We start from the raw sequence: 24,205 nt of genomic DNA, 5'->3' as shown, positions 1-24,205 counted from the left end.
CTCCTCTTCCTCCTCCTCCTCCTCCTCCTCCTTCTTCTTCGTTCACGTTTGAACTCTGGGCCTGGATGCTGTACCTAAGCTCTTCAGCTCAATGCTAGCATTTTACCACTTTTCATGGCACCACTTCTGGTTTTCTGGTGGTTAATTGGAAATAAGAGTCTCATGGATTTCTTGCCTGGGTTGGCTTTGAACTGTGATCCTCCCTGAGTAGCTAGGATTACAGATGTGAGCCATCAACGCCTGGCTTGTATTAGGTATTTTCTGTGCTATATCTTTATCCTATGACTTATTGCAATGTAACAGCAACTAAATCTCAATTCTTAGAGTTCATGTCTCCATTAACTAAGGCTAAAGCCTCAGGCTCTGACCTATGATGACTCTTATTTTATACCTCTCTCTCTCTGTACATGTATATAAAGTTAGAAAAAGTATAAAATATTCCCACAATGGAATAAAATATGTGTGGATAATGCCTAGGAAGAGACCACTTTCAAATCACATTTAATTCATGTCAATGTTTAGAACAAATCCAATGAAAAAAAAACAGTAAAAGCAGAACTAAATAGAGGTCCTAAGATTAAAAAATATTGAATCAATATAAAATATTGAATTCTGAATTAAACAATGCAGATGCTCTGAAACCCTACATTTTGTGGTTTTAATGAGTTAAAAACATCCTCATGTGTCCCAGACATTCAACTCTGGAGTCTCCTTTAGATCCTTTGTTACCTTGAAGTCAAGCAGGAATTGGTATTGCAGAGAACTGTCTCTTATTATGCACAAAAGAAACAGCACAAACAGGGAGCCGGACCCCAGCTCTGTACACTGGGTTCAAGCCCGTCCCTTTGCTATCCACATTAAGGCCAGCAGCATTTAAAATAAAGCTGCTTCTAAGACGAGCATTCTTGAAAGAACTTGGCCTTTTGTTCACCATTGCATTTACATTAAGGGCAAACTTAAGGTTGGCAAAAGGCTTAGATGTACATTCGATACTTTGAATATAACTCTTTAAGAGGGAACCATCAAAATTACATTTGGAAAGACAGGCGTGTATGCAGTTAAGACTCATCTCAATGCAATTTTAAAGAGTTGAGATCCTACGCCGCCAGAATCAGCCTCTGAAAGAAAAAGATGAGCTCGAGTCTGCTACGACTGTGCCATTTGGATGATGACAAGATGTTCAAATGTGCTAACTCTGAGCTGGGTAATGCACTGTGACATGTTCAGACAATGAATTGAATTCTACGAAACAAGAAAGCCAGAGATACGGGCTCGTGTGCAAGTGATTAATACACTTCTCAAAGGATTACACCCAAATCAACTACTTTCTCAGGAGCACTGTTATATCAGGAGCTGGGAAACTTCTCAACTATCAGCTGCAGCAGCATTCATCTCAGGAAGGCACAGTCCTCTAGGAATTCTCCAGAAGAAAAAGGTACAACCCCAAGTGTGAGTGTGGACCAGTCTTGTAGAGGCCTAGAAAGTAAGAAAAAACTGGCACAATGACAGCTCTTTTTACATGATTAAAGGAAGGTAGAAGAGAAAAGAGAGGAGAGCTGACCATGTGGTACATGTTTATTATCTCAGCCATTGAGGAGGCAGAGATTGCAAAATGGTAGTCTGTAACACAAACACAAGACCCTACTTGAAAATAAACTAAAAGCAGAACTAAGGGTCTGGTTCAGCAAGTATGAGGCCCTGAGTTCAATGTCTAGTATAGCCACAAAGTTTAATACATACATATATATGTATGAATGGGAAGAGGTGCCAGGGATATGAAGATCTGGCATGAGACTTGGGAATTCCAGAGATGAAGCAGTCATGAAGTGTTTGGGTAGGGGAAAAGTTGAGGGCTTCCAAACATAAAGATGTCATTTGTTTTTGTCAATTTGAAGTTCTTTAGTATGTAACTCTTCTTTGGTTTCTCCCCAAATCTCCAGTAAGCTCTGACAAATACAATTGTTTGTCCTGAGGAGAGTTTCTTCTTGTGAGTGGGATTTGAGGGAGGATCTGCATCTTACAGCTGAACCTGTATGCAGCAGCTCAGAGGTAATCATTTATGTGGGATAGCAAGGTGCCAAACAGACTGAAAAGGGATGGGAGGCAAGGTAGCAGAAGAATTTCAAAGCACTCTCTCTTCAGTTCCAACCCCTTTATGGTGGAATCATTTGGAAATCACGAAGAAGGATTAAGTGTTTAGGAATGCCATCCTCTTTCTTGGAATAAGACTTATAAGGCCCATACTGAACAAAGACTTGAGGATTTTTATTTGGTCTCTTTTTTGAGGGTCTGCTGGCCAGGCTAGGGGCACATTCTGTATCTTTCTTTTCTTTGTTTTTCTGTTGGCCATGGAGCTTGAACTCAGGGACTGAGAGCTGTCCTTGAGCTCTTTTTCACAAGGCTAGTGCTCTACCTCTTTGAGCCCAGCCCCATTTCCAGTTTTCTGGTGGTTAATTGGAGATAAGAGTCTCACGGACTTTCTTGCCTATGCTGGCTTTGAACTGTGATCCTGAGATCTTAGCCTCCAGAGTAGTTAGGATTGCAGCCATGAGCCACCAGCATTCAGCTACTCTGTATCTTTTTCAATGCTCTGTGGACCAGGCTTGTGGCTGGCTTTGTCTCATGAGGAGCTCAAAGCCAAATCTTGGCAGGCCTTTAGAAGGAAGGGGAGGAGTGGGGTGAGGGTTTCTTTTTACTTGACAAGGTCCCTGTAAAGTCACTTTGGGTAAAACATGACCTTGTCTGAGTATCATCATTTTCTTCACTGGTTCTGTATTTCTCTTTAGGTTTTCATAACTACTCCCCTCCTCCCTACCTTCGCCTAAGGGAGGATGAGAAACTACCTGGTTTGCAAGAAATGGAGGGAGATCTAAACCGCCCAGCACATGGGAATTTAAGAATCAAAACTGGGAAGTTCTGTTCAAACTTGATGGAGTTACTTCTGGAGTGGTTACCAGATCCTCTTGTGTTTCCTTTACACTCTTTACAATGGAGTCTCCCTTTGCAGATGGTCCCTTTGTAAAGTCAATCAATCAGTCTTCCCAGAATGATCTCACTCAAGCAAGCCGCTTCTCTAGTGGTGGGACTTTGAGTGTTTCATTGGGTGTTCATGAATACAGATGTCCAGTGCTTTCTGGGAAAATGAGAGAGTTATATAATCACATTCCCTGCATTTTTTGCTCCAAATATCATCTGACTAGCATCTGATAATATTAATCTAAACTGGATCTAACCATTATTATCTTTTTCTCTGAAATATTTAAAATTATCTATTAGTGCACATAGATAGACATGAGCAGGAATAGGAAATCCTTCAGTCTACAAGATCATGCCTATTCTCAAAAGTGTAGATGGAGCACACCTGTAATCCTGTTTCTTGGAAGAGGTAGACAAGACAATCAATGATTCAAGGCTAGCTTAGGCAAAGAAAAGATACTCTTTCTCAAAACAAAAACCCCCAAACAACAAAAAAACAAGTAAACAACCAAAAAACACTGAAAGCAAAAGAGGGTCTGGCTCAAGTGTCAGAGCACCCACCTATGAAATGCCAGGTCCTGAGTTCAACCTCACACTGAAAAAAGACAACCAAGCATAGCTATATGAACTTCCATATCTGGACAGCCACTGTGTAGTCATGAAACATTTTGGGGAGGGCCATAAGAGAAGGGCTGTATTTTTTTTAATCACCTAGTAAACCTACCCTATCAGATAGTAAACCCATAAGCCCCAACAGCATGCCACAGTCAGCTGAGAGCCAACTACCTGCCTCATGCCTCAAGGTGTAATTTCACTTTGCTAAGAACTTTCTTCTTGCTGTCGTCTTACTCGCTGTGATTCTTTTGCTAAATGTCCTGGCATTGCATCCTGCGATCTGTATCCTGGAGACCCTGAGACACAGCTTCAAAGATCTTGACCCCAGAGAGGATTATGTCTGGTCTAGAACAAGGAGTAGACCTATCTGATGATGATGATGATGATGATGATGATGCACAATGTATTCTGTGCTTTAAAAAGACTGATAAGGATGCTCTAGAAACCCAAAGAATGGCTTAATCAAGGCTGTGGAATCATAGGAGACTTTCTGGAGGAAGGGACACTGAATCTGGGGTTTTTCAATGATATGCAAAACTCAGGTCAACAGGTAGAGAGAGCATGGAAAGGGCAGATGGCCCATTCCTTAGAGAGGAAAGTGTGAATATGGCTAGCAGGAGGCTTAGGACATGCCATGGTGAGAATATGGGGTGGTGGGTGGGGTGGTGGTGCTGGGTGATTTGCTGGTGGAGCAAGATGTACTATTCAATTTTGATGGAGCTGCAGATGTGAAATAGAAGCTGGAGAAGTTGGCAAGGATGGAGTAGAGGGGGCTTGGGCCCTATACCTTGTAGGTAAGAAAGCAACTAAATGATGGTTATTTAGAAATACATGATAGGATTGATATTAGGAACTTTAAATTCTGCTGCTTATGCTTTAAAAAGTTTACTGAGAAACATACAAAAAATCACCACAGAAACAAAGAATAAAAAAGCAGGAAGAAGAGGGAGAAAGTAAGCTAGTTTCATATTGGGAGAAGCTTCTAGACTTGACATAACCACACTTCCAATGTCACACATATTAGCAAGTAAATTCGCTTTGCAATAGTGCCATGAAGTTATAGCGTAATCACATTGTGGGTATGGGATAGAGAGCAAGCAGAATGAATCCCAAAAGAAGTGAAATTTTTGAGTCGATTTTCTCAAGCCTATAATAAAAGCCCATTGGAAGTTGAATTCATTTTTCCCTTTGCATTTTCCACATTAGTAGGATCATTTTTCTTGTTTGCTGTCTAACTTTCATGGCATTTAAAAGGAAGAGGAATGTTTTATGACACTCTTAGGTTCTGGGTAGTTTAGGACACACATTTGAGGGTTATTGTGTGGCCCTGGTTTCTGATAATACACCATGTTCTTTTATTCCATTTATTAATTTGAACCTCATGAGTGTCTATGATATCTTGAGCTAATAAGTTAGCCTGGATGCAGAAATCATGACAGAGTTGCTGCTTTCATTTTCTACATTAATTTCCCAGGTCTGCCCTAACAAAATACCACAACAGACATTTATTTTCTCACAGTTCTGGAGTCTGGAAGCTCAAGATCAAACAAATTGAGTTTCTAATGAGGTGTTCTTCCTGGCTTGTCGAGATGGCTATCTTCTCTGTGTGCAGAAAAACAGTTAGAGATCTCTGGTGTCTCTTAATTTTTTATACTATCTCTGTACATGCCCTATCCCCAAACACTGTCATATTGGGAGTTAAGGTTTCAACAGATGAAGTTTAGAGGGGCACAATTTGGTCTATAACATAATGCTTATATGCTAGAATATGATCATAATTCCAAAGAGCTTTTCTGTATGTAATTGTTCTCTTGGCTTCTGTCTTGGCAACAACCATAAGTGGTAAACTGCTATTTAAAACTGAGCCTCCCTTTGAACTGAAGACTCAGGATGTTTTGAACTTGGCTCCATGACCTGGTTATATCAGCAGTGAATAGCAGCAGTACATTGTTACTTGGAGTCCAGTCCTCATTCTTCAACGCCACATCCTACCACATCACACCACACCACACCACACCACACCACAGACTTATGTTCTTGCTTCTGTTGTTTCTGTTAACAAAATCAAAATGCAAAATAGGCATTGGTAGATCACTCCTAAAATTCTAGCTAGTCAGAAAGCTGAGATCTGGAGGATCTTTGTTTTACACCGGACTGTGCAGAAAAGTTCATGAGAATCCAACTCCAAAATAACCCACAGAAAGCATGAATGTAGGCATGGCTCAAGTGGTAGGGTGCCAGCAAGCAGAGTGTGAAGTCTGTATCAAACCTCAGGACTGCCCCACTAAAAGAAAACAAAAATGTAGATATTTTATAACTATGTATGCCTTGCACACCTTGTATGAATAATCATAACCAGATCTTTCAGTCCAAGATCCACATCGTCATTTTGGAATGAAACTGCAGTACAGACTGGAACAAGCCCACCATGACACTACCTGTGGAGGTTTTCTGTTAGCAGGTAATTATCACTTGAATTTGTCATGAAGGAGTGCCTCTTACATTTTGTTTTGAAATTTGGAAATTTTGGGAAAGTTAGACCCCCCCAGCTGACTCTCAAGTCAGCCTGATATCTGCTGGTAGAGGCTGTCCAGGAGCCTGTGGTTTCTCATGGAACACAATGCAAATCACATAGAGAGGGCCTGGAAGGGCAGAGAGAATAGAAATGAAAGATGAATTTCAAAGTAATTAACTAGCAATTATTGTGCAGAGAAGGGTTACGGATGCTAAGTGAATGGAGACAGACATAAAAGACCACATATCATGACTACATTTATATGAAATAGCCAGAGTAAGCAAATCCATAGAGACAGAAAACAGGTTAGTGGTTGCCAGGAGATGGAGGGTGGAGGGTGGAGGATGGGATGGGAGAGTCACTGCTTAATAGGTGCCGTCTTCCTTTAGAGATGATGAGACACTCTGGAGCTGGATAATGGTGATGCTTGCACATCATTAGGGACACACTAAATGTCACTACTGGCAATTTCCATGTTAGGAGCATTTTATCAGAGCACAAAAAAAATACATTCATCTCCACAAATTGAAAAGGAAATCATCTTATAGGTTGGTTAATACAAGCCTTAATCTCTTCAATCACTTTCCTGGCATACCTAATCAGTAGCCGTTTGGGCTGAACCTGAATGTTTTTACTAAGGAAAAAAAATAATACAATCTTGCAAAAATGAGCTCATTTCATTTAGAAGAAGCCCTAAGTATTAGAAAATCAAAGAAAGTGAATTAAAATCTATCTACTCATGAGAAATTGGGAGGACAGGAAGGAGGGAAAAAAAGATAGTGAGAGTAGGAGAGAGACAGAGAGAGAGAGAGAGAGAGAAAGAGGTAAAGAGAGACTAACTGGGATGTTAGGTGTCTCAATGACTCCTGTCCTTTGCTGATATCTCTGTCTTAAAAAAGGGTGCAGTTCTAAGCAAGAGGCAGAAATCATCAAAAACAACTACAACAACAACACCCCCTCTAATCCAAGGCAAGGTCAATGAGTTTTCCTGAGTAGATAAAGCGAAAGGTCTGTTATGGGATATGGGAGTTATGTCTTGATTATTCTAGAATTTGGCTAGGGATATTCAAAAATCTAATCTTTATGGGCACTGCAATAGATTGGACAATTTTTTTTTAAATTCAGAATTTTCATTTGAAGAAATACCTTTGTACATACCATCTTAAAGTGAGAAAAATTCCTACTTGAAAAAAATGCAAGATATCAGAATCTATTCCAAATGGATCAAAGAGCTCAATGTAAGACCAAATACCCTGAAAATATTAAAGGGAAGGAATAGGGAAACACTAAGTCTCCTTGGCATGGGTAGAAACTTCCTAAGTAAAGATCCAGAATCAAGGGGTTGGGGAGGGGGAGGTGGGGAGGTGGGGAGGTAAGGTATGGTAGGGGAAAAACAAAGGAGGGGATAACAATGCTTGAGAGGAAATGTACTCATTACCTTACTCATATAACTGTAACCCCTCTGTACAGTAGCTTTACAATAACAGTATATATTAAAAAAAATCCAGAATCACAACAAATCAAAAAGAGACTGGATAAATGGTATTGCATTAAATTGAAGAGTTTTTGCATGAAAAAGGACATAGCTAGCAGGATAAATAGAAAGCCCACATAGTGGGAGAAGATCTTTCCTAGCTATGCATCAGAGAAGGGCCTCATATCGAAAATATATGTAGAACTTAAAAATTAAACCCCCAAAAACAAATCCTCAGAGAAACAACAACCAATTAATTACTGGGCTAAAGACTTAAAGAGACTTCTCAGAAGAAGAAGTAAAACTGGCCAATAGATATATAAAGAGATGTTCAATATCTTTGGTCATAAAAGAAGTGCAAATCAAAACTACACTGAGATTCTACCTCACCCCAGTTAAAATGGCCTTTATCAAGAAAACTAATAATCACAAATGCTGGCAGGGATGTGGCCACAAGGGAACACTACTACACTGTTGGTAGGAATGTAAACTGGTTCAACCACTCTGGAAAACAGTATGGAGATTCCTCAAGAGATGAAACATAGAGCTCCCCTATGATCCAGCAATCCCACTACTGGGCATTTACCCAAATGACCACAAACAAGGCCATACTAAAGCTTCCAGCACAACTATGTTTATTGCAGCATTATTCACCACAGCTAAGATAAGCAACCAACCCAGATACTCCTCAGTAGATGAATGGATCAAGGTATATATATACACAATGGAATTCTATGCTTCCATCAAAAGGAATGACATTACTCCATTCACAAGGAAATTAAAAGACTTGGAAAAAATTATGTTAAGCAAAGTAAGTCAGGCCCAAAGAAACATGGGTTTCATTCTTTCCCTCATTTGTAACAATTAGAATGTACCTGTAAATCTACAAGTAAGTCCAATGGATAGTAAAAGACAAAAACCTATACTTGGACATGATAAACAGGACTAAACGTTCACACAGTGAGACCAAAGGAGGTTATTCTTAGGAGAGGATCTCAAGGGCTCAATAGCTACTTGCATATGATCATATGAAATGAAGCCTGGAAATGGCGGGACAAAGGGTAAACTAATTCAGCAGCGATACTCACTAGATTCTATGTTGTAAATGAACTATAAAACTTGGGGAAGGGGTTAGGAGGAGAAAAAAACTGGGAGAAAATGAGGGAGGTGGTGATACTGTTCAAAAAGAAATGTATTTATTGCTGGACTGATGTAACTGTAACCCCTCTGTATGTCACCTTTACAATAAAAATTTCAAAAATGCAAGAAAAGCACTATACTTATGAAAAATGCTATGAGTATAAGCAGGCATAGAGTAAGATGTCTTAACACAATGATGCTCCCCAAGCTCTGATTTGATTTATAGAATACAGTTCAGGCAGGGCATGGGTAGGGCATGGAACTCAGTGACAGAGTGCTTACCCGACGAATGAGTTCGGCCCTGGGTTCTACCCCCAGCACCAAAAATAAATATAGATATGTAAATTAATTAAATAAAATACAATTCCCTCATGTTTCCAAAGTATACATCTATTGTGTAAACCTAGGAACACATATGCATTTTCCTTATATGCTGATGATCCAAGTAGCACTGACATGTGGTCTAATATTAAGTGAGAGGGACAGTTTGGGAATTATTTTACAACTTCACTTTACTAAGAATAAGGAAGAACAACTGAAAGTCCTTGGCTCTTTGTAGGTTCAGGGAGGTTTTGGGGGGGAAGGCAGTAGAGACTCTCTACACTTCCATTCAGCAGATGGAGGGTCCCTTTTCCCTTGTCTTTATTCGTCAGCCCACTATTGGGAATAATTAGGGGCCCCTCCCCCTTTATTATTATTATTTTTTCCCAGAGAGTTTTGTGATGGTACAAAGATGTGGACTTTGTCCTTGAGGACTAACAGAGTTTTGTATTTTCAAAGCCTTGAGCTTAGATGGCTCCCGGCATCGGAACATTGGAGCAGCATCCTAATCCTACATCCTCAGTGTAGCGGAAAAATACTAGCCAGAGGAAGTGGGCTGCGAAGAGCTGTCAGAGCCTGCCCACCTTTAGTATTTGGTGATGACGTTAGACGCTTTCTGCAGCCCTCCTCAGATCTGACTCAGTGTGGTGAGAAGCCAGAAATTCCAGGGCATCTCAGGCAAAAAAAAAAAAAAATGAGAGCAGCCAGAGAGAGGCCAAGTGGAAGGGAAGCGTTGCTTCAGGCCCCAGGAGAAGAAGACACAATTAGGTTAAGATACAAAGACCCCAGCAAGCTGGTGACAAAGGCAAGGCCCCTTTTCTTGGAAGCTCCAGGCCCTGTGATTTGCTCTAAATCTGGGAGGGGCAGGGATCTGGAGAGGAAGGAGAAGCTGAGGACACAGCTCGCCGGGTGCAAAGACTCCTCTCCTCCAGTGGGTTTATTAAGCATCCAGGCAAATGGGTGTGCAAAAGAATGGGTTTGCTGGATTACAGCTGGGTAAATGGCAAATTACGCAATTTCGCAGGCACACATGAATCTGCAGTTGCACAGAAATGAAATTATCTGAGGCCAAGGGCTCACGGTGCCAGTTTCCTGGGCTTGAGCATGTTCTGCCCGGCTGCTCTGCTCTGGGGAAAGCAGGCTGGATCTGGAGTTTGCAGGCCCTTTCTGTGACATCTGAAGGAGGGAGGTGGTATTTACTCACCCGTGTAAAGAGACGTTTTAACTCTCCATCTTCCCCTCCAGCGTGCTGTATTGATTTTCCGCTGTAAGGAGACAGAAAGACCTTTCTTCTAAGTACCTTTGGAGGCAGAGTTGGCTGCAGACCCAAACTTAGTGAGCAAAAAAGCCCACATTCAGGAAAATACAGAATCTCTTTCTCTATTGCAAGTTATGTTTGTGCAATTTACTAGTTGTAACAAGTTCGTGTTTTACTGTTAGTTGTTTGGGGGGTTGGGGAAGGAACCATCAACAGATTGAAGCTATTTCATCACAGGCTTAGTCTAAACAAGCCTACATAATTAGCGTGGCTAATTAATACCTTTGTCTATTGTGCAGTCTGAGCTGACAAATTTGAAGGTGGTGCCAGTTCAAAAATGTAGAAATAATTATGCTCTAAAACTGGGCATGAGGAGTCTTTCCATAGAATTTCACCTTGAATATGCAAATGTTCCCTCTTGAAATGTAATTATAAAACTAAAGAGCACTGAAAATTCTCCAATCTGGAACTGTTCCCCTTCCCCCACCCCCAGAGTTTATAGAAATCTTGGTCTTACCTTGTAGGCATATATGCTTTAACAGTAGCATTTGGTAAAGGGAGAAAAAAATTAACAGCTATCCCTTGCTGGAAAACAGCTTGATACACAATATGCTGAAATTGTAGTCTTAATAAAGACAAGAATTAATGTTTTATTACTTTGAAATTAAGTACTCGGCTTCTTCATTTACAAAATTAAGCATTAATCTCCTTGCCTGGTTTTCAAAAGGCCTTTTAAAACCACATAGATCCAACCCCTGTAGCTTTCACATGAGCTTTCAACTAACCTTTAAGAGAGGTAAATGCCAGGAAATACACTACTTAGATACAGAAGGAAATTTCAGAGTCTGAGTCTGATAGTGAGTAGAAAAGACAGGATACTTGAACCACAGGGGAACTGGTTTATCAATTCGTTGAGATCTATATTTCAATTCATTTGAGATCTATTGCCTGAGAAGTTCCTGAAGGAGATCTGTGGTGAATAGTACTCCAAACAGTTTGGAAACTAGAAAGTCTATCCTTATTAAATTATTAATAGCATCTGATTTGCTTTAGACATCACCCATTACAAAATTGAGGTGAATCAACTTTAGGGGGGAGCTTTTAGTTACATAGATGTAGGACAACTTTGGAGAAAGACCAGGAGAGTTCATGGAAGGAGGGCCTGTGAGGTTTAGTTTTCTGTAACGTGTGTCATGGATTGATGTGACTGTGGTTGAAGACAGATGTTTATAGATGAAATTTTTAGAAGGAAACTCACTTTAAGGGGTTTACAGATGTGGCCAGAACAACATCCTTGTTAGAAATAGACATGACCAATGGAAAAAGAAAAATGAAATAAAATAAGAAGAAAGAACTAGATACAGTACAGCATCTTTACAGTAAAATAAAATTTAAAAAATGAAATAGACACGACCACTCCCTGTACACCAGAAATGGGAGCTTTGGAAGACTGACATTTGGGTGTCATCAGCTGAGTGTGAGTGTGACATTGAAAGAGGCTCTATCTCACCCTTCTCCGTACCCTGAAGATGTGCTGCCAAAGAGACACGTTTCTTGTCACCAGAGTATGATCAGGAGTGGGCAGAATTGCCAACATAGCCGGTTAAGGACTTGTTCTGGCAGAGACCCTATGATGCAGAGAATAGAGCATTTCAGAAGACAGGCCTAATTTTCCAGTCCATTGGAGTCCTGACTTATCTCTTGACTCGGGGATTAGGTGATGGGGGTGCCTTTATATCAAGGAAATACATTATTGAGATAAATGGAAATAGAAGCCTGAATTGGTTAATTTTAAAACAAGATGAATTGTGACATAATCACATGCCTTAAGAAACACAAGCAAGAGAGAGAGAGAAAGAGAGAGAGAATATGGAGGAAAAGAGAGGGAGAGAGAGACTTGTTTAAAGAAATTGGTTGGTTCACACAATTATAAAGGCTGACAAACTAAAATCTGGAGGGCAATCCAGCAGTTCAGCAGTTCAGCAGTCTTGAAAGTCAGACAGGAAAGTCAGACAGGATTTCTATCTTATAATCTTGAGGGAGAATTTCTTCTTTCCCTGGAAAAACCCAGGTTTGCTTTTATGACCTGGCATTAATTGTCCAAAGTCATTTCACATTATGAAGGATAATTTACTTAAACTCCATGGATCGCAAATGGTAATTGTACCTGCAAAATACCTTCACAGCAACATCTAGACTAGTATTTACCAACACAACTCGGCACCTATAGCTTAGCTATGTTGATATGTAAAATGAACTATCTAACTGGCGAAAAGAGCAGATTGATCATATAAGATAGGAATTATACAAGATAGGAATTATATAAGATAGGAATATCTAAATTAGAAATAGAATAGCACATCTGTCACAAAGCTAAGGTACAAATTAGTATGCAGTGCAGACCATGAAAAGGTATGGAGAAATGGCATAGGGGTTCTTATACCCCGCTCCTGGTCCCCCCCCCCCCCGGCCCTGAGTTGACCATAACCAACCCATTTCAGAGCCATTTCTGTTTCAGAGGGAAGACTCAGGAAAAAAAAAATCATTGAACTGCGTTAATAGAGACATATGGTGAAGCACTGGAGAACTGGGAACAGACAGGACACTATGAATTAAATTGATGTGAGGGGGAATTACTATAGTTTCTAAGCACTGGATTGACAAATACAGTGGTGCTGCTGCTGAGATGCAGGATTGGTGCACAAACACTTCTGAAAGGGATGGAGTAGAACAAAAGCAATTTGGTTGATTGACAGTAGAGTAAGAATCTTTATGCATGTGTCTGGAAAGGCATACTCCTCCAGTTGCCCACCTCCTCACAGGACTAGATGGAGAAAAGACATGAAAGATGTCTTAAAGGTAAAGAGAAGGAAGGCAATTGCAGTATGAAGGTTATTGAAGGCTAGATTATTGACAAGTGAAGTGATGTGTTTTTATACTCCAGGTAGACTAATACAATAAATGTTTTCTGTATGGCTTTGAGAAAGAGAAAAAGAAAGAGATAATGATTCAGAATAAATATTTGGAAGGCTAATAACTGTTATCAATGAAGGGTAGAAATCAGGGTTGAAACTGTGGCAACTGAATAGAGAAGGCATTAAGAGAAGTCAAAGTTATGGGACCTGTAGGACAGGACATTTAGTTTGACGTAGGACAAATAGAAGTAGAAGGGAGAAATACAGATAGTATCTCTAGACAATGAGAATGGAGCAGTAAACATCATGTTAATAGGATTAAAGAGTTCAGAAGAAAAATTAGTATACAAAATGAAGTAGCAAATTCTTAAGATATTTTGAATTGAATGGGCTAGTAAGATAATCTAGTAAAATTTTGGAACCTTTTGGGACGTATTGGAAATGTGATTTAGACTTTATAAAAGAGGTTAGGAGAATATATATGTAAACATATATATATATATATATATATATATATAGTGTGTGTGTGTGTTTGTGTCTGTGTATGTGCACATGTACATCTGCATGTGTGCTCCTAATGGCTATCTTTATAATGTGTGTTTGAGATAAACTCAGCTATGGTATTACCTTCAGACAAACATTACTTCACACTCACAAGGACAATATGGTTTTAGTGGTTCAAATTGCCTTTAGCTGTAGATGGGTGCAGCTAGCTATTTTCACATTCTGTAAACACTGGGGCTGTTTCTGTGGCTTTCTGTGTCTCTATTTCTCTAGCTGTAAGTTGCAATCCCATCAGGATTCTTTTCATAGCTAAGTTAATCTGTTTGCAGTATTGGTGTGGGCCTCTACTGTACCTGCTGAGACCTGCTAATGGAAGTGAATTTTTTCCTCTGGCCAGATGCTGAAGCTAGTTATTAGGACAAATTTCTTCTCTATCCAAAGTCACTTGTTAAAAACTCCCTTTCTTGGGAAAGACAGGTTGTGTCAACCTGGAGAGGGAGAGCAAATGCCACTCAACTTTTTGTTTGAGTCATATTTTTCCTTCCCATGTGTAGTATTCTCAAGGCTAGGGTGATCTCAACCCAGTTTTGTACTTTTAAACTCTGAGGATGGACTTACTTCTCAACTTTAGGTCTGCTTATGTGGACAGAAGGGAACCTAACTTTATCTTTTCCTCTGGAACCAGAGAAATTGATCCTTCATTGGGGAAAATGTTTTGCATGGAAGTGATGGCTAAAACTTCAGGGGTGAACAACATTGTCCCTGAAATGGGATGACAGATCAAAGGAAAGGCACAGAGATGGATATTTGCATAATGTATTTAGGGAATTAAAAAAATAGGCTTGCATAGGCTAGAACGATCTTGGAGAACAGTAGGTTGGCTATAGAAGTTCAAAAAAAAAAGGGAGTGTAATCAATGAGGCCCAAGACCTTGCACAACTTTCTTTTTTTGACAATACATGGCCATTGGTTTCTTTCTTTCTTTCTTTACCAGGAGCCTTCTTCCAACATTTCCAATATCAACAAACTTGACCATCACAGAAGAAATGTCTCAGGAGGGAACCATCATGTGGGAATCTTCTAGTAGGGGTCAGACATTAGATAAGAAATAGTATGCCCACATGTCCTATATAAACTAGCTCCATAGTACAATGAATAGTATAATGAATATATTAGTTTAATGAGATTATATCATATCTTGGTGGGACAATACCTCTAGATGATCAGAAACACAATCTCAAATCCTGCTAGGGAGAATTAAGTATGTTCTCTTCCACTGAAAAAGTAGTATAACCTCAGGATTAATACCATCCAAGATACTTGGAAAACCTTTGATTTTCCCATTCATCTTTTTTTTTTTTTGCCAGCTCTGGGGCTTGATCCTTGGGCCTGGGCACTGTCCCTGAGCTGCTTTTGCTCAAGGCTAGCACTCTGCCACTTGAGCCACAGCACCACCTCTGGCTTTTAGCTGAGTAGTTTATTGGACATAAGAGTCTCATGGACTTTCCAATCCTGGCTGGCTTCGAACCACGATCCTCAGTTCTCAGCCTGGGTAGCTACAGGCACAAGCCACCAGTGCCTGGCTTTTGTTCATCATTCTTTAGAAGCCTATTTTGTGTTCCTTCAGCTCTAGGCCTTTCAGCCTTGAGGTGTCTCCATTCTCTTTCGATGGAGCTCTTCCTTATACTTACATTATATCCTTATAATAACTCATAGCTTCAGGGTCTGGCCAGAGGAGAAAATTCACTTCTATTAGCAGGTCTCCGCAGGTACAGCAGAGGCCCACACCAATACTGCAAACAGATTAACTTAGCTATAAAAAGAATCCATGTTCTTCATGGAAGTTCATCAAGGTCAAAGCTAGCTCCATTGGCATTTTTCTGAAGTCTTCACTTTATAAGTTTCTACCCTGGTTGGTCTCGGGTGAATAGTTTATACAAAAGCCATAAGAATTGTATTATGTTGTTGCTGAGTTTCCCAGGGATCTTTCATCTAGTGGTCCATTTGGAATTGGCACTAACTCCAGTTGTGTACCCAATGGCCATAAGGGGCTCAGGGGAAGCACTGTTTGGGTGACTTTGTATCTTTTCTCTTTCCTGTCTAGCATTCTTTTCCTATGTGTGTATCTCTAGGTATGAAAACATCACATCCATTAGGAGCTAGAGTATTCTGATTACGTGTGTGTGTGTGTGTGTGTGTGTGTGAGAGAGAGAGAGAGAGAGAGAGAGAGAGAAATAAATAAATAAGAGAAAGAAAGGGACAGACAGACAGAAACAGAGAGACAGAGTCATGGAACCCTCCAGAAACACCAGCATCACAAATCATTTGTAGATCTTTCATGAAACAAGTTTGGTTCCATCTCAGATTTTGTCGATTAGACTCCCCATGTTCCCCAGTGCCCATTTAAATTTGTTGACTGTGACTTTTCATTGATTTCACTTTTCCGCCTGAGTGGTTTCCACTTTGGATCCTAGGCGAAGTATGAAGGAGGCAGTGAAATGTGCTCAACCACACGTGGAGTTTGACAGGAGAGAAGGTGAGGAAAGAGCAAATGAGCAAGGAGACTGAGCATTGGCTTTGAGTGGAACAGCATGGGTAGTAAATATAGGAGTGTGCTGCGTTCCAGCAAAGTCTCAGAACAGGTGTAGTCAAGTTGTCTGTGTAGTGAAACTGAGAGGAGAGCGGGGTGTATCACAGTATAATCACTTTCTGAAGTAAGACCATGGAGAGTAAGCTAAAAAGATAGGAAAAAATACCACAGGCACTCAATAATTAATATAAACGAGTCTCAGGTAATTTAAAAATTAAGACTTGTCGTGTTCCAAGGCTTTAAGCCCTTACTTTCCTGTTAGATTGGAATACAAACTATATTTAACCTGTGATTTCTTGACTTTCTCTGTATTTTATAGTTGCTCGTAGATGCCTTGAACTGTTGCTGGAACTGAGCCTCCCTGGCTTTGACCTTGATGAACTTCACAACATGGTTTTTGCCCTTCTATTGATATTCCTTACTGCGGGCTGTTCCGGAGAACCATCCAATTAAATCTCTGACCTCTCTATCACATGGCCATGCTGGTTCTCCCTTGCGGTCTCTCCTTTGGACTTGGCAAGGGGATAAATCAGTTATGAGGATTCCTTTTCCTTTCTTTCTGTGGCCATGCAGGGATTTGAACTCAGGACCTTGTGCTTGCCATGCAAGGGTTCTACCGTTCACATCCTGTCCCACACTTTTTTGGCTTTAGTTATTTTTCAGATTGGGTTTCTCAACTTTTTGCCAGGCTAACCGTGTACCTCAGTCCTCTTTTAAAAAAAATATTTTATAGTAAACATGCTGTACAGGGGGGTTACAGTTACATAAGTAAGGTAATGAGTACATTTCTTGGTGAACATTGTTACCCCCTCCTTTGTTTTTCTCCTACTATCCCTTCCCTCCCCAACCTTCCCCACTCCTCCCCTTCCCCAGAAGTTGTACAGTTCATTTTCTCTTTTGTCAGTCATGGGGCTTGAACTCTGCCTGTGCACTGTCCCTCAGCTCTTCAGCTCAAGGCTAGCGCTCTACCACTTGAGCCACAGCACCACTTCCGGTTTTCTGAGTGGTTTATTGGAGATAAGAGTCTCACGGACTTTCCTGCCCAGACGGCTTTGAACTGCAATCCTCAGATCTCAGCTTCCTGTGTAGCTAGGATTATAGGAGTGAGCCACCAGCGCATGGTGTAAAGTACATTTTCAACATAGTGTCTTGTGAGTATCTTTGTTGCAATGGGTCATCCTCTGTCCTTGTTTCAGCATTTTGTAATTCCCCTTCCCCTCCCCAAATTAGACAAATGTATATACAAGATGCAGGGCTGCCTTAGTCCTCTTTCTTTGGCTTCTTGCATAGCTGGGATTACAGGCTTGACCTGTAGGCTTTGGATATTGAGTTTCCTGTCAGCTAGTCCAATGCTTTTTCCTGATATATATAATATTAGTCAGCTTTCTGTGATGATAATCAAACTGGATGCAGTTTAACTTATAAAGAAGAAGGTTTATTTGGGTTCATGGTTCTAAAGGTTCCAGTCCAAGATGGGGGGGTGGGGCAAGGCATCATTTGGGGCCTCTGGAAAGAAGGGTACAGGATTGTAGGAACACGACACAGCAGGCTACAGGTATCAGGAGAGAAAAAGCAAAGAGGGAAAGGGTAGAGGTCCCACATTCCCCTGTGAGTAACTCCCCAGTGACCCGAGGACCTACCTCACCAAGAGACTCCACCTCCCAAAGATCACAGCAACTCTCAAGAGTAGCACACCAAGGACCCAGCCTTTGGGAAACCATGAACATCTGAATCTGTTGCTCCACGTGAATGGGTGCCTGGCTCTTTGTGTGTGTCCCAGGGCTGTTTCGCCCTCTCACACCCTCTTTAATGGTGTTTTGTGGATTCCATGGGCTTCCCCCAACTTTCATTCAGACAGACACTCTGAGGAGCGATAGGATGGTGTGTGGTGGACCGTTTGTCTGTTGTTACTCTAAGGATTTTATAGTTCAGAATCCTGATTCAAGAGCATCCCTTGATGCATTTCTGAGCACTTTTGCTTCCTGGAATTTTATAGGATAAGCAAGCCAATGCCACTGATCTTCCTAATTTTAAAGGTGACTCAGAGTACTGGAGAAATTGAAGGGTAAATGGCTGAGTTCTAGTCAGATTTGGATGCTGATTTGGGTTGACTTTACACCAACTTGAGTCAGATAAGGGTGTTCTAGGCTTTAGAGCATTATCAAGGCCCTGGGAAATAAGGCTAGTGTGAGGAATCATAGTTATCCACCTGCTTTTGGAATCCATAAGCTTTCTGTAAGAAACAGCACTTCTGAGCTAAGCTCTTCATAACTTTGCATTTCTCTAATCCTAGCATTAGATTACAGTTTAAAAAGATATTTCTACCACAGACACATATTAACTAAAATATAAAGTAGGGGTAGCAATGATGGTAGCAAGAAGGGTAGCTTTGATTAAAGTTGTGTCTTTGTTTCTTTAGTGTGAGGTAGCCTAATGAAAGTGCTTACAGGTAGTGTAGGAAGCACACCTTTACGATTGGGTTGATCTGATTTTACTTAGAATCTACTTAAACAACTCTCTAGGATGCTTTTATCCCCTCTAAGCTTTTGTCTTCTTATTAATGAAGTGAACATAGTAACATTACTTATTCTATCCATGGTCAACTTGCCACTACAGGGACATACCTGTAGATACTGAAGATTAGCTTATTTGCTATCAACTCCTTACCCCTCCTGGTGTAGCCTTCTCCCTTTCAAGGTTGGATTGCTAAAACATTTATCTAACCCTCTTGCAGCTAAATTTCCAGATGCAATTTAGGTTTCCATTTGGGTGTGCTCAAATGAGACAACTATGGAATAGAAAGTAAGAAGATAGACAGATCGGGGCTGGGAAGGTGGCTCAGTGGTAGAGTGCTTGCCTTGCATGCATGAGGCCCTGGGTTCGATTCCTCAGCACCACATAAGCAAAAAGAAAAAAGCCGGAAGTGGCACTGTGGCTCAAGTGGTAGAGTGCTAGCCTTGAGCTGAAGAGCTGAGGGACAGCGCCCAGGCCCAGGGTTCAGGCACCACGATTGGATCCCCCCCCCACCAAAAAAAAAGTAGAAAGTAAGAAGACAGAGAGTGGTTGCTAGGGAGCAGAGTGACCATTGTCAGGCATAGGCTGTGGCAGAGGTGACATAACTGCTGTCAGCAGCTGTCTGAGAGGGAACTTCTTGCAGCAGCATTCAATCCCCTTACTGTAGCAATGACCAGGTGATTCTGGAAGTCTGGAGCTGTTCCTAGAAGCTTGGTTGAGCGCTTGCTCCTTGGGCATCTCCAGCAATTTTGCAAGCTACATCTAATATCACTTAAAAACCTCTTTCAGCTTCAACTAGCAATAGTAGTTCCTATCTAAAAATGTAACTGAGCCAGGCACTGGTGGCTCACACCTGTAATCCTAGCTACTCAAGAGCTGAGATCTGAAGATTGCAGTTCAAAGCCAGCCCAGACAGGAATATCTGTGAGACTCTTATCTCCAATTAACCACCAGAAAACCCGAAATGGTGCTGTGGCTCACAGTGGTAGAGCACTAGCCTTGAGCAAAAGTGCTCAGGGGCAGCATCCAGGCCCCGAGTTCAAGCCCTATGGCCAATAACAACAACAACAACAAAGCCTAACTGAAATAAAGTTAATAAATGATATTCATTCTCTTCATTATTCCCACAGATATATTTAGACTAGATTCTAGCGAATGCAAGAAGCAATAGGACATTCCCCATCCTTGAGATGCTTATTGGGTAAAAGGATTTGCAAGTGGATATATATGGAAAGTATCTGAACAGCATATGTTGTCATCAGAGAATAGAGATTAGAGGGGGTGGGGGTGGGGAGTGGATAACAATAGGTGTAGATACTAGGAAAGAGTAGGAAAGAGTTCAGAATGATTACAGTTCACATCATCAAGACAGTTGACTAGCAGATCGTTAGATGGGCAAGAAGGGAGGGATGAAAGAAGAGACGGACATTTCTAATTGGGAGCTCAGCATTGGTAGAGGGGAAGAGAAGAGACCATGCTCCTGTGTTCAGACAAATGTGAGAGGCACAGTGGAGCTGGATATGGGACATGGTGGGCGTGGCGTGGGGAGGAGATGAGCGTGAAGAGTCAGGCTCTGACCAGATTGTGCAGAACTGTATGTGTCTAATTAGGGAACTTGTATGTTATCATCCAGTGATAATGAGCCAGCAGGGACTTCTGAAGCAAGGGAATGAAAATAAACTCCTTTTTATTCTGTTGTTGTTCATGAAGAACACTGGCATCCATAGGGGAATAAATGAAAGGTCTTTGAACAGTGAAAGAAAGGTGAGTGAGAATGAGGTGGCTATAGCAATGCGAAGAGGGGGCAGAATATGTATATTGTAATGTGTGTGTGTGTGTGTGTGTGTGTGTGTGTGTGTGTGTGCGTGCGTGTGTGGGTGTATGTGCTTATTCTAGGGCTTGAACTTGGGGCTTGAGCCATGTTCCTGAGTTTTATCACTTAAGGCTGGCATCCCACCCCTTGAACCAGGGTTCCACTTCTGGCTTTTTTGGTGGCTAATTAGAGAGAAGAATATTATGGACTTTCCTGTTCAGGCTAGCTTTGAACCACAAATCTCAAATCTTGGCCACTTGGGCAGCTAGGATTACAGGTGTGAGCCACCGGTGCCTAACTGGAATATATTCTGATGTAAAAGTTTATAAGACTGGAGACCAATTGGATTGGAAGGAAAGGAGAAGAAAAAGGATTCTAGAAGGATTCTAGCCAGAGTGTAGGTTTCACTGGAGCAAGAACCTTGGTGGCTCATGGTTTTCCTCTCTGCTAAGAATGTTTCCCAGCATATAGTAGATGATTGGAACGTATTTGAATGAATGGGCTGGCTGGGGATGTCATACATATTTTGTCTGGGATAATGATGTCATTTTTGGATGTCCACAAGGTTTCTAAACAGGAGTGTTCATTGTACAGCAGTCTGGTCCAAAAGGAAGGTATGAACTAAGGGATGGGAAGGGGAAACAAAGGAGGAGGCTACAATGCTTGATAAGAAATGTACTCACTATCTTGCCCATGTAATTGTAACCCCTCTGTACAGTATTTTTGCAATAAAAAAAAGACATCATCAACAGCTGAAGGTAAAAGTTGAAGTGCAGATGAGCAGCTGCAGGGGGAAAATGTATCAAGCAAAGAGAGAGCCGACGATAGTCTTCTGGGATCCACTAGTTTTTGAAAAGTGGGCTGAGAGGAAGCAGCTGGTGAAGATGGTTGATACACATTGCTCAGTAAAGGGCAGTATCTAGGAGAGAGGAGACCATTATGATAACTATGCAAATAAAGCAGCCATTACCCGTCCTGTGGGTTGACTTACATGGAAGAGGTCATGTGGTCTAGTCAGGAATTTGAAGACATAAACGGAAATACTGCATTACCATGGTGGAGAGCATGAACACGAACAGCCTGAGGACCAAGTAAAGAATTTCTGAGCAGCACATGAACCTTTGCCGACAAACCTGAATCTCTTAAGAGAAGTGGGATGTTTGCTGACTTCACTCCTAAGAATGAACATCACCTATCTGTATGCTGAGCCTCACATAGGGAGGGTAAGCTAGCGCTGCCCCGTTCAGTCAACCTAGCGGTCAGCACAGTAGACAGCACGGGCCTTCCTCATGCACGGGGAAATGAAGACCAAGGAGAGGATGTACATGCTTGGGTTGGAAGGTGTCAGAGGAGGGATTTGGTTTGAAGCTTGTGTGAGCGCTCAGAGCACTCCACAGAACACTCATCTGAAAACAAATGGCTTTCCCGCATTCACCCGCTGTATGCTAGACACTCTTCTGGGGCGTTAATTAAATAAAACATTTCTCATTTTGCTCACTCCTATCAAGAACATATGGAAGACTCCTCTTTCTTTTACCTCTCAGTGTCACCTATACAGAAAGCGCTTCCCTTGGGGACCAATCAGACACGTTCTGGCTCTGCCTCTAATGAGGAAACGCTGCCAGCATTCTAGGTAATGAGCAACTTCATTTTTCCAAGTGTTTAGGTTGCTTCTACCTCCTACCTGTTTTCTTACCACCTGCGCAGGTGGGCCATCCACAGTTACATGGAAAACACAGAACCAAAAGTGACATGTTTCAGTTTATCCCAGCCTGAATGGTACAATGAAGAGCTACATCTCCTTGCTAAAACTTACCAAGATCGTGACCTTGAGCATGACATTGTGCTTTTACAGGTGCGGTAGTGTGCTCAGCAGGTGATAAGCAGCAGAAATAAACCAATTCAGTAGAGCTTTGTAGAGGTATGGTTTATCTACCTCAGAAATGGACCTGCCGCTTCCTGGTGGGGGTATAAACAAGTTATTGAATCTGTGCATTAAAAAAATTCCCCTCTTACTTTTTACTATGGAACTAGAAAGAATGTGGTTAAAAAAAAGAGCAATCCCTCAATGAAAGCATCAGAAACATAACTGGTGTGGTGTAGGCGCTCAGATCTTCGTTAGGACATCATTGTGAGTGATGTTGCTAGGTAGATAAGAGGATCCATTGCTTTTCCTAAAATAAGCCAACCTCTCTGTGCTCTACACAGCTGGATTCTCCCTTCCCCCAGGGAGGGGCTTTGGGTAGCATCTAGAGACATGTTTTGTTTGTCAACATCTGGAGACAACTTTAGTTGTAAGAACTGGAAGGTTACTCTTGATTCCAGGAGATCGAGGCTCAGGATGGAGCTAAGCTTTCTACAATGCCCAGGGCTACCTCCCCCCACCCCCCCATGCTGTAGAATTCCCGCTCTAGTAGTGATGCTGAGAGATCCTGTTATAGAAGAAAGCACAGCTAGCATGAGGCTGGGGGGGGAGAGGGTGGCAGGTGAGATGGAGGAAAGGCTGTGTTCTCCTGATGGGTAACGAGGCTCATCAGGCAATTTTAAACAGGCTCTGCAGGGGAACACCAACAGACTGGGTCAAGTGCAGAGCAGATGGCTTGCGGAAGGCTGCTGTCTCCTTTCTCCCTCTCCCCGGTGATGATGGGGGGGGTGGCTCTGTCAGCTTGCGGCCACTTATCCTTGGTTATGGAACATTGCCCGAGGACTCTTTGTGGTCAACATCCCCTGGTGTGTAATCAAGACTGTGACCACTTTTTCTGAACTAAAATCTGATGATGAGTCCAATCAAGTCTGAAAGTATTTATAGGAACACGAGGCTGGGCTTTTGAAAGTGGAACACGCCTGGGGTGGGCAGATTATGTCATTAAGAGAGAACCAGGAGGACCCTAGGCATGGACTGTGAGATCCAGGTACAAAGCTTCCCTCCCTCATTACTGTCTGCCTGCTTGTTAAGGTGGCTTGAAGCCTGTCTGGACTTAATCTTCTCCTTCCCTCCCTCCCTCCCTCCCTCCCTACTTTCCTCCCTCTTTCCTTCCAGCACTCTTTTCCTCCCTTCCTCCTTCCTTCTTTCCCTCCCTTCCTCCTTCCTTCTTTCCCTCCCTTTCTCCTTCCCTCCCTTCTCTCTTTCCTTCTTTCCTTCCTTCCTTCCCTCCCTCCTTTCTTCCATCCTTCCCCCACTTCCTTTGAATGTTGGGGTTTGAACTCAGGGTTGTACACTCACTAGGCAGGTACCATACCACTTGAATCATGACCCTAATTCCTTGAACTTGCTTCTTAATTTGTAAAATTAGATTTCCATGGAGGGCTGATGTGAGGTTTGATGACATGGCACATTTGAACATGTTCTATAAATTAAGAAGCATAGTCAGGTAACATCAGTGAACACTATATGTTTTCTTGGTGTGGGCATTGGGGCTTGAACTCTGGGCCTTGCACTCTTACTTGCCTTTTATTTTTTGCTAAGGGATAGCATGATCACTTGAACCACGCCTCAATTTCAGCTTTTTGCTGCTAATTGGAAGTAAGACTATCACTGATTTTTCTGCCCTAGTTCGCTTTGAACTTTGT

General features: G+C 41.7%; 1 long non-coding RNA gene across 1 annotated transcript in view; it reads right to left on the bottom strand.

The window, feature by feature from the left end:
* Positions 1–2,513: 2,513 nt before the first annotated feature.
* LOC105982772 overlaps positions 2,514–24,205 on the bottom strand; it is a 34,640-nt gene continuing 12,948 nt past the window's right edge. Inside the window, exons 3-4 of the long non-coding RNA XR_001174913.1 lie at positions 10,246–10,306; positions 2,514–3,133 (exon numbers count right to left, since the gene is read on the bottom strand). This is a non-coding gene — a long non-coding RNA (uncharacterized LOC105982772). The remainder of the gene's footprint in view (positions 3,134–10,245; positions 10,307–24,205) is intronic.

Source organism: Dipodomys ordii, unplaced genomic scaffold, assembly GCF_000151885.1.
Source record: "Dipodomys ordii isolate 6190 unplaced genomic scaffold, Dord_2.0 Scaffold17, whole genome shotgun sequence".
In the NCBI taxonomy this organism is placed as follows: Eukaryota; Metazoa; Chordata; class Mammalia; order Rodentia; family Heteromyidae; genus Dipodomys; species Dipodomys ordii.
This window is presented reverse-complemented; position numbering and strand designations above follow the sequence as displayed.